Source organism: Ictidomys tridecemlineatus, chromosome 11 (assembly GCF_052094955.1).
Source record: "Ictidomys tridecemlineatus isolate mIctTri1 chromosome 11, mIctTri1.hap1, whole genome shotgun sequence".
Taxonomy (NCBI): domain Eukaryota; kingdom Metazoa; phylum Chordata; class Mammalia; order Rodentia; family Sciuridae; genus Ictidomys; species Ictidomys tridecemlineatus.
In genome coordinates, this window is record NC_135487.1 from 2,934,756 (window position 1) to 2,946,009 (window position 11,254).

The following is an 11,254-nucleotide window of genomic DNA, read 5'->3' on the forward strand; positions in this document are numbered from 1 at the left end:
AGAGGACCACCAGATAAAATAGTCTCCAGCCTCAAATACAAAGCCGGAGGAGAACAGGTGCACAATAAACGTACTCAGTGTTTATTTTTGTATTAGGAGATCTAGGTGCAAGGATACACATATTCTATTTTCATGCTCAGTTTGAGATGCACATCACTAGAGACGACCCTCATTTCTAGCTCCCTCAAAGGCCCCATAGTTGTCCTCAGGTATGACCCTCCCCATCCCCAAGAGGCACTGGTAAGTGAGGCCTAAACTTAGGTGACCCCTCTCCTTCCCTGTGGTGATGCATCTTCTCAGCTTCCGACTCAGTACAACTGGATTTCATCCACGTGGTCTCTGGCTTCTCCTCCTGCCCAGTTTTCCACAGGTCATCCATGCCAGGAATCGCTGCCGTCCCAGAGCTTCCACGCTGGTGTTCCTGCACGTAACGCACCATGGTTTATCAGCCACGCTGTCGTGGATGGGTGTCTGAGTTATTTTCTTTATCTTCTTGCTATTATGAAGGCTGCTGTCACCACTCATGGGTCCTGCTGTGCCTCTGGGCGAGGTATGGGACCTGCAGTTGCTGGTTTGTACGGTCATGGCACCTGCAAAGGCAATCATGGAAATTCTTTTCCAAAGTGCTTGACCCTGTCCACCCCCTGCCAGCAAGGAAAAGAGGCTCCTGTTGGTCCCCAGCCTCCCCAGTTTATGGAACTGTCCTAGTGTGAGCCAGGGTCCCAGCAGGAGGCAGGCTGTTTCCTGCAAAAGATTTAATAAGAGACAGTTTCCCAAAGAGAAGCCAGAGTTAGGCCAAGGAAGAGAGGGGGAGAGGGCTGCGGTGCCTCCCCCAGGGGTGGAGGGCAGGTGCTGCCAAACCTGGGAGACTGGAGCACAGAGAAGGCAGCCCAACAGGAGCTCCAGGCATGACAAGAGGCAGCCACCTGGTGGGAAGCAGGAAGTGCCCCGGCTGGCTCCCTTCCTGCCAGGGAATCCACGTTGGTCAAAACCAGCAGCCAAGAGCCAAACCAGGCCCACAGGGTCCCGGGAAGGGCAAAGCACTGAGGGGTGGGGCGGGGCAGAGAACAGCCAGTTCATCCGATTTGGTGTTTGTTCCTGTGGTTATGAGTGAGCAGATTCCTCATTTTCATTTTAATTTGCATTTCCACAATTATTAATAAGTGTGAACATCTTTTCATAAATTTTGTTGAAAATTCATGACATGTTCTCTGCGGAAGGAGTGTTTGTGATGTCTGCACACGTCCCTTATCGACTGGCAGTATTTCTTTGTGTCTCCTGGGTACTAATCCTTTATCAGTTACAAGGGCATTAAAGGTCTCCTCCAGATGGTGATATGTCTCCGTCTTTGGATAAATAGAAGCATTTATGCATTAATATTGTCAACTTTATTGATCTTGATGGAGTAGAGGGGTGGTTTCTTCCAAGTCTCATTTAGGAAATCAGCCCTGCATTGAAGTCACATTTAGGAAATCAGCCCTGCGTTGAAGTCACATTTCATACATCCATTGTCTGTGCTCTTCTGAAAATTGCTCTCTTCACTTTTAAGTGATTGACCCAATGCATATAAATGAATATCAGGTGAGAGGTGAGTAGGTAGTTTCCTATTTCCACAAGAATAAACCATTATTACAACATCATTAATTGATCAGCCCTTTTCTTGTCTTGTCCTATCCATAAATCTGCAATATCTCCTAACTTAAGTATTTCAAAATGACTTCAACAAAGTTTGAAAACATTAGTCTAAATAGCTTTCATTAGATTTATTCTTAGTTTAGCTTTATTGTCATTGCTATTTTTACGTTGTATTTGTTTAAGTGAAATGTTAAATAGATTGTTTCTGGTGTATACCAATGCAGTTAGTTAATCTTATATCCAGTAAGGTTATCTAAGACTATGTAAGATCAATATAACCTTTAGTAAGGTTTAGTAACCTTACTGAACTCTACCTAATTTGTATAATTTGTCTCTAGCTTCTTTGAGATTTTTCTAAGACAAGCACATTGTTCTGCAGATGAGAGTGTTATTCCTTCCTGATCTGTATCTGTTATTTCTTTTTCTTGTCCTATTACGTTGTTTAGTTCCTCCAATACAATGTTTAAGAGTGGTGATGATAGTTGGCATTCTTGGATTGAAGAAATTTTGTAATTATTTTGCCACTGGGTATGATGTTTGCTATAGTATTTTAGAATTTGAATAGCTATTTTAACATCTATTATAAAGGAACTCTCTGTATCTACTGAGCTGATCATATCTCTTTTTTTTTTTTCCTTTAAGTTGTTAATGTGGAAGAAATAAGCTAATGTATTTTCTATTTTTTGCTTTTGGGAATAAAACCTTCTTAGTCACAAAAGGTTGTCTGTTTTCTACCTTGCTGCTGTATTTGGCCAGCATATTTTTAGGACTTTTGAATCCATGTTAATGTTTGAGACTGGCCTATAATTTTCTTTTCTCAAACTGTCCTGGTTTTGATATCAAAATTATATACTTCTCATATGTTGATTTTGTGAAACTATTCTCTAAAAAAGTTTTGTGTGGGAATAATATCTATTCTTTGAAAAGTAAAATCTGAAAGCAAAAACTCTCTGGGTTTTGCGGGGTTTTTATAGAAATATTTTAAACTATACTCAATTTCATTAAAAGTTATGGGAATATTCAGGATTTTTCATTTCTCTTCAGGCAGTTTTGGTAATCTATATTTTCCATAGATTTTTTTTCCCATTTTGTTTTAAGTTTTCAAATTTACTAGCTTACAAGGATATTTACCGACATAATATTCTCTTATGATCTTTTCTGCCTATGCTGTATCTAAACTCATCATGATATATTATAGAATAAAGTAGGCCAAAAAGTTACACTCCAAAAATGAAGAGTGCTTATTGTTCAGTAATTATTGCTGAATAATCAGTGATGTGTTTTCTTCTTCTTTGGACTTTGAGGTTGTAGGAAGTACTGAGGGCAATGATGAGCCCGGCTCAGGGCACCACCGAGCACTTGTGCAATTAGACCTGTGGGAGGCAGAATCGCAGTCAGGTGAGAGCCCAGGTGGACTGGGCCAGGCAGCAGCCCTGGATAGTGAAAGAAGTGTTAGATCCTGGACATCGTCTGAAGGTTAGATTTCCTACAGATGAGATTGTGAGGGACGGAGAGGAGTCGAGGATAACGTCAAACTGTTACCTAGGTGTAAAGGCCAAACCATCAGCTGAGATGGAGGGGGATGTGGGTGGAACTGGGGTTTGGGAGGAGAGACGGGGCTCACTTTTGGACAAGATGAAATGTCTAAAGTTCCCCCAGAGCCTTCAGCGCCGAGTCACCCCCACGAGGGTGGAGTAGCCGGGGTCTCCATCTTCACTTTGAAAATAGTGAGGGGCTCGAGGGGGCCAGGCAGAGAGCTTGGTACATGTCCTGGACCTGAGGGGCAGGTGGACTGCCACCAACCACCGGGGACTGTGTGTGCCAGGATGTCCCCACATGGACAGAGATGCTGCAGAGACCGCCTGAAGAGTCCCAAGACAGGAGTCACAGAGACCGAGTGGACAGTCAGGTCCCCAGAGGCAGAGGGACCCGAGAGAAGAGTACGCACGTCACACCAACACCTGCTCCCTCCAGGTGCTGCAAGGGCCACAGGAAGTCCCAGTGGTGGGCACTGTTTGGTGACCAGGGGGATGGGTGCCTGTTGGGCACTTGGATCACCATGTGAGACCCTTCCCGCCCCGCAGCTGCTTCTCTGCTCCAGGTGGAGAGGCGTGAAATCCAAAGGCACAGCTGGGACACGGGGTGGGTGGAGGTGGCGGAGGCTGCGGTACCTCCTTCCCCCACTTCATTGTCCAGCCTCAAGCCGGTCCAAAGTCTGGCCGGAGCTTTGAACCATGCACAGTGCGTGGAGTTTTGTCTAATGCGCTGTTCAGACCCCCCGTGTTCAACAGCAGCATGATAGTGGGCCTTACTGGATGCTCCAGATTCCCTGTCCCCGTCCCCCAGTCCACCCCCAACACACTGGGCGTTTCAACTGCTGGGGTGATGGTCAGGGAGAGAGCCAGGTCCTGAAAGGGCCTTCCCCCTCTCCGTGCCGGTCCTGGCCCTGCTGTCCTGCTGGCCTCCCATTCCTCTGCTCCCCGCGGCAGCACACTGGCCCCGCGGCCCTTCCTGGACTCCCGGCCCCGATCCCCACTGGGGCGTCTGCATGGCCACTCCCAGCCTGGAACAGACTGAGCAAAGAGCAGCTGGGCTGGCGGCCGCCCGTCCCCGTCTCCCTCTGCAACGGCATCCTCAGGACTGCTGGGCCCCCCCGCATTGGTTCTGGCTCACACTCACACACACACACACACACACACACACACTCACACACACACACTCACACACACACACTCACACACACTCACACACACACTCACACACACACACACACACCACACACACATACCCCACACACTCACACACACCACTCACACACATACACATCACACACACACACATCACACACACAACACTCTCACACACACACCACACACACACACACTCACACACACACACACTCACACACACACACTCACACACACAACACACACACTCACACACACTCACACACACCACACACACTCACACACACACACACCACACACACACCACACTCACACACATACTCACACACACACACTCACACACAGTCACACACTCACACACACACCACACACACCACACACACCACACACCACACTCCCACACTCACACACACCACACTCACACACACCACACACACACACACACTCACACACACACACACCACTCACACACACTCACACTCACACACACACACTCACACACAGTCACACACACACACCACACACACACCACACACACCACACACCACACTCCCACACTCACACACACCCCACACACACCCTACACACACACTCACACACACACACACCGCGGCGCTCCGCCTGGCTGGCCCACAGCTCCCGGGCTGACATGCCGACAACCCCCCCCCCTTACGTTTGCTGTCATCGCCAGCCTTTCCCCTGGGGGACCTGGGCTCCAGGAGAAGGGACCACAGTTCACCCTGTTCCCAAAGGAAGCCTGCTGCCCACGGCGCTGCCCACAGCGCTGCCCACGGCCACCCTCCATTTCTGTGGGAACCCGTGAGCTCTCCCTGAGAAAGCCTGGGGCTGTCAGCTGAGCGCTGACGGCGGGTCCTGGCCCCCACGCAGGGTGCCCGGGGGAGTGGCCCCACCTTGGTGTGAGGCGTGCTGGGCACTGCCAGGCCACAACTGGAACTGGCAGGGACGTTTCTGGGACCACGGGAGGCGGGCTGAGGCGCTCCTGGGCCCCTGGAAGCCCAGTGCCTGTGGGGGCAGGAGTCACAGACCACGCCCTCTGCTGGCCTCCCCAGAGCCCGGTTTCCCCTCCAGATTCCCTGTCCCCTTCCCCCAGTCCATCCCCGTTCATAGGGGAAGGGACTGCGAAAGAGCCACACCTGCTCCAGCATCACAGCTGTCCCTCGGGTCACCAGGCTCACTTGCCCTGTCCTTGCTGAGGACCAGGGTCCCCCCTACTGTCCTCCCTGAGGCCTCCTGGGGCGCCTCCTTGCACCTTGGCAAAGATGTACCATCTGCCCCGGACTGAACGGTGCCATCCAGCTTGTGGATAGAGAGCCGACCCCGGGCTCCCCCGGGTCGTGTGATAAGTAGCTCCAGTGGCCTCCACTTCTTGGTGATAAATCTCCAAGCCAGACTCACAACAGGACTGTCGCATCCTCTTGAAAAACATCAATTGGAGTGCAATTCATCCACGTCTCCTTACCCAGCTCTCCTGCCTCACGCTCCCACCCCAGATGTGGGCACCCCCCCATCACCCAGGGGCGACTCCTGTGACTTCACGGCAGCAGGAGCCCTCACCCACGAGAAGGAGATTCTGAGTCCCCAGGCCCCAGTAGTCTCTGATACTTCAGGAATTGGCCTGTCCCTCCAGAGAGCAATGGGAACCTCGCCCTGCATTTGGCTGGAACAAGCAGGAGCTAGGAGTCCATTCTGCAGCTGGCCACCTCTTTCTGGAGCTCCCAACCCAGAGGAGGCCCCTGAGCTGGGCAGCAGCAGGGGATGGGGCTTGGATTAAAGCCACTCAGGAAAGAGGAGCTGAGAAGAGCAGCTTCCAGTCCAGGGCTGTTGGAACCCTGGGTGCACCCCACCTGCTGGCCGTCCCCTGCCCAATGTGGATGATTGACCCCCAACTCCGTATCAATCTTGTGACAGATCCACTGAGACCAAAGACAGTGGTGTAGGCTCCTTCCCAAAGCAAAGCTGAATTCATCAGAACTCAAAGGAAGGGACACGTGGACGGAAGAAGGGACAGCAGATGACCCTTCCCCTCGAAGGCCAAGGTCTCCCATGACAGCCTGAGCTTTAGGAGCCAACGCAGGTGACTGGCCCACATGGCCCTTGCCAAGCTCTCCCCCAGGCTTTGGGGCGGTGGTTGCAGGGATCCCCGTGTTAAAGTCCACCAACCACTTGAACCACACCCACAACCCTGCCCCCGAGAGGGTGATGAACAGCATCCCAACTCTGTCCCCAGCCGTGGGGCTCCGTGACCTGCCAGGTCTCTTCCGTATCCTTTGTTTCCTGTGATGGTTTCAGATCCCACCCGCCTGCCAGGAGCTGGGCCAGGACAGGGCTGCTGCCCTCATTCATGCCCAAAGTCCACGCAGACTGTGCCTGGCCAGTAGAAGGAGTCCCTGGAAGGTTCTGGCTGTCACCACTGGGTAGACTGTGACCACGACCAGTCAGGGTTTGCAGTAAGGGACAAATCAAACCATCCAGCAGCCGAGAAAGGAGGAGGCGGATCCTGGTGGGTACACACCCCTGCTCTGTGACTCTCAGGCCTGCTCTTCCCCATCTGGACGGCGGGATGAGGGCTGAGTCACCACCCAGGGCTGCTGGGGCAGGTGCTGTGTCAGTCTGTCTCCCTCCGTCTCCCTGTTCCTCCCCCTTCTCCACACCCCAGCTCGTCCACACCCGCCGCACACAGAAGCCCACGTCTGCTCCAGGGGCTCCGGGACGAGAAGGGAAGCATTTGGAAGCAGCCCTGGAGGAGGCTCAGAGCTGGGGAGGAGGCTCAGAGCCGGGGAGGAGGCTCACAGCCCGAGCCTTTCAGCAGACACTGGAGCTTCTGTTGGCACAAATCGGAACACAGAGACTGCTCCAGGGACATGGGAGGGTTCGACCCCATCACAAGTGAACAGAGACCCCGAGGGGAGGTGGGGCTACCCCAGGGGAGGCGGGGCTACCCAGGGGAGGCGGGGCTACCCAGGGGAGGCGGGGCTACCCCAGGGGAGGCGGGGCTACCCCAGGGGAGGCGGAGCTACCCCAGGGGAGGCGGGGCTACCCGAGGGGAGGCGGGGCTACCCAGGGGAGGCGGGGTTGGGGCACGGTTGTTTCTGGACAGAGCAGACACCTCAGGAGAACAAAGCCAGCTCTCCCATCCCAGGGCTGCTGAGGCACTGAGGGAGGGCGGGAAGTGTCCCTGAAAGCCACCCACCGCCTCTCATTCCCCAGCAGGTGAGGTCACCTCCCAGTAGGCAGAGCCCCTGGCTCACACTCCACCTGACCAGCTCTGGACCCTGGGCTGCCCTTAACCTCCCGAGCATCAGTCTTCTCATGTGTAAAGTGGGAACTGCGATGTACCGCCCCTGGAGACTTGTGGGGACATCTAAAGGCAATAATGGGCTAGTGTCAAGTTCCCTGTGACAGCGTGGCACAGGGGAATGACAAGATGCACCTTGATGGCTTCTGAGGGCCTCTGGTGGCCCCACCGGCCTCCCCAGCCCTCCAGGTGACTTGCTTTGACTTGTGACCTGCCTATGAAGAAAGAGGGTGGGGACACCTGGTCACCCCTCCTGGACCCCATGGACTCTCTCTGCTCCTGATTCCAGAGGTCTCTGAGCGACAGGGACCTCATGTCATGCTAACAGCACCAAAAAGTTCACCATGGAGTCGGGGAATGACCTGTCGATGGAGTTGGGATGGAGCCAATGAAGACGCTAACGGGTCTCACTGAGGTCACACCACACCCGTGTGACCTCATTCTAACAGCGGACCACGGGAGTGTGCAGGCCTGGGGCCAGCCCACAGGAGTCCAGATCCTGGGTCTTCCTCCTCCTCTGCAGAGTAAAGCTGCCACAGCCACGTCCCCTGGACGGGCAGGGAGCAAGTCCCCACCTCTCATGGTGGCCCCACTGCAGCTCCTTCCCCAACCCCCACCACTAACCTCGTTCAAAGGGCTCTTGGCGGAGGATGCTCCTGGCTCCTGACTACACGGTACCCAGGCTTGAGTCTGTTTTCCAGGCCTAGACTTGCATGGACTCCTTGGTGTGCTGAGGTCAGTTCACAGATCAAGCGCCCTCCATGGGCTACCCTTTGACTTCACGCCAAGAACCTCAAGATCCATTTCCAGGCCCAAGACCTCTCATCTGCAAGATGACACCTTGCACTACGTGCACAACTACTCGCCCTCTTTCTCTGACCAGCTACTAAGAGTGGCCACCAGCTTCTGTTCCCCTGGGGTCCCTTCCCAAATGCCATTATAGTGGGACTTGTACAAACACAGCCCCCACCTGCCCAGTCCCTCCAGGGCATCTCTCCCCACTACAAGTGTCGAGACCTTGGTAAATGGAGCATGATGTGGGCCTCCGCAGGGACGCGGGGTGTGTGTGTGTGTGTGTGTGTGTGTGTGTGTGTGTGTGTGTGTCTGGGTGCGGGGTGGGCTAGACAGGACAAGTACCAGGGATCCACTCCATGTTCCCACCTCCTTCACCTTTTAGTCCCTTCCTATATCATGACAAGACTCGAGGCATCTAGTCTTCAATTACTGAGAGCTATTTTTTGAGCTCAGACTTGCAGTGACCAGCAAGAAAATAATTTGTTCCACTCTTGGCTGACCAGGCTGGTACATTCCATTACATCTATATCATGTTGGATTTTTGTTGCTCAAAAATATGTGTCCTAGGTGCTGATGAATGTGACCTTTTTTGGAAATAATGTGTTGCAGATGTAATCAAGCTAAAGCGGGAGGTCATGCTGGATCAGGGAGGAACTCAACCCGATGGCTGTCAGCCTTAGAGGAGGGAATTTCCGAGAAGAATGTCAGGGAGAGCAGGGGCACACAGACAGAATGCCAGGTGACACTGGGGGGAGGCGATGAGCCACGTGTCTGTGAACCAACCCTGGAAGACCAAGTTGTGCTGGCACCCACCCAGAGCTGGGGGTGGGGGACAAGGAGGATGCTTCTCTGTCGCCCTCGGAAGGAGCGTGGCCTCCACCAACTCCACTGTGGATAAGCCTCCAGAACCGTGATGGAATAGATTCCTGTTGTTTTCCATCACTCAGTTTGTGCGACTTGTTTACAGCCACCCAAGGAAATGGGTTCAGCATCGTCACCCGGCCATACCTGCATCTGTATTTATAAACCGCACCCAACACGGACTGTGCCCCTCCTCCGTGGTCCCACCTTCCCTGTTCACTCCCACACACGTCACCACACAGATAGAAATCTGCAGAAAACCACAGCTCTCCCTAAGCCTCCTGCTGCCATTTTGCTTTGCAATCCGTCCCCTGGGACGTGCCCAGATCTGACTCCATGCAGCATTCTGAAGACACACAGGGAGGAGGGGGCTTGTTTGCTGTTATAAGGAAGCCCCCCCCCTCCGATAGGAAGGAACAGAGTCCTCAAGAAAGGCTGGAAGGGCTCCTTCCCCCAGGGCAGGGGCTGCTTCCTCAGTTCAGCCAAGGAGGGCACAGATCTCAGGCTACCCGAGGGCTGCAAAGGCTCCGGCACATTTCTTTTCCCCTCCCGACTTTGAGGTTTCCCAGCTCTCCTGATCAGTGTCCTTTATTTTGCTTTTAGACTTGGTGAAACTGAATTCATCAGATGAAGCAGGTCAGCATTCTGCAGGTCAGAGGTTTGTTGTTGCTATGCATTTGTTTTGCTCTCTCTGCAGCTAAGAGATTCTCCAGCATGGCCACAGCACCACACCCCTGAGCTCGGCACGGCCGGCCCCACCAGCTGAGTAGTTGGGACTCTGAGCTTGCATCCTCTTGTCTTTATTTAGTCTGCATCACAGAAACCGGCCAGTTCACCCCTGGAGTCCTTACATTGTCCATGTCACCCTGTTTTATTGTAGTACCCATGTGGCCCCACCGCCTCGTATCCTGGTGAGAGTGCCCTGTGCCCAGCTGGAGCAGCACAGGGCTGGCCAACTGGCCATTTGTTTCCGGCCTTCCTTGCAGCTAAACGGTGCGAGATGACCAAGTCCGTGGCTGCCAGCAAGACTGATGTGCACGCCTCTCAGTCACCTTCCTCCCTTCTTCCCAGTTGCTTGGAAACAGCGCCCGACTTTGACCCAGCAGCCACGTGGGGAGAATAGACAAGCCTTCCCCACTCTGGCCCATGAGGAGCAATGAACATCTGCCTTGTTCCCCCCGGATACTGGGACTTTATGGTGGCATCTGGGGGCCCCACCCACATCGGCTATAACCCCTTCCCCATCCTTCATGATCCTGCCTCCATCCCACACCCGCATCGATTCGTACTCCAGAGTTCTTGGTTGCAAGGAAGAAACTGGTTCTAGAGAAATTCATTGCACCAGAAACACAGGCACATTAGAAGTCACCAGGTCTCAGAGTGCAGGTCTTGTCCCATGGACAGACCAACGGGGCCCACGGAGGAGCAGGCAGGAAAGCCACGGAGCAACGTCACCCTACACACAGCCCCCCTGGGCCTCTGCTGAGCAGGAGGACATGAGTCCTCCCCACAGCTCGGGTCCCTATAGACTCCAACATGCGTGGGGAGCACGGAGGGCAGTGTGGTGTGGGGCAGCAGGGGACGGCTTCCACCAGAGCCACACTCGGAAGGTGGCTTTCTACAGAGGGAAGTGGGGTCCCACGTGAAGCCTGCTGTGCTGCAACAGGTAGAGACCTGCCCCTTCCAGCCCCCAGGGCCACCCCACTGGGGGCCCTGGGTGACATCAAGAACCTTAAAGCCTGGCTTTAGGAAAACAGGAAATATTGGAACCTCACAAATGTGGACACCTCCATAAAAATTCAAAACAAGAGAAGTTCGGGGTCCCTGTGAAGCAGCTCTCTGGGTGCAGCTGCCAGGGGAGAGCCGTAGCCTCTCCAGAAGTTCCCAAGGAAAAGGCCAACTGCCTCCAAAAGGGGTGCAGAACCCTTGCCATGACCCCTGGCCATGACCTCTGGCCATG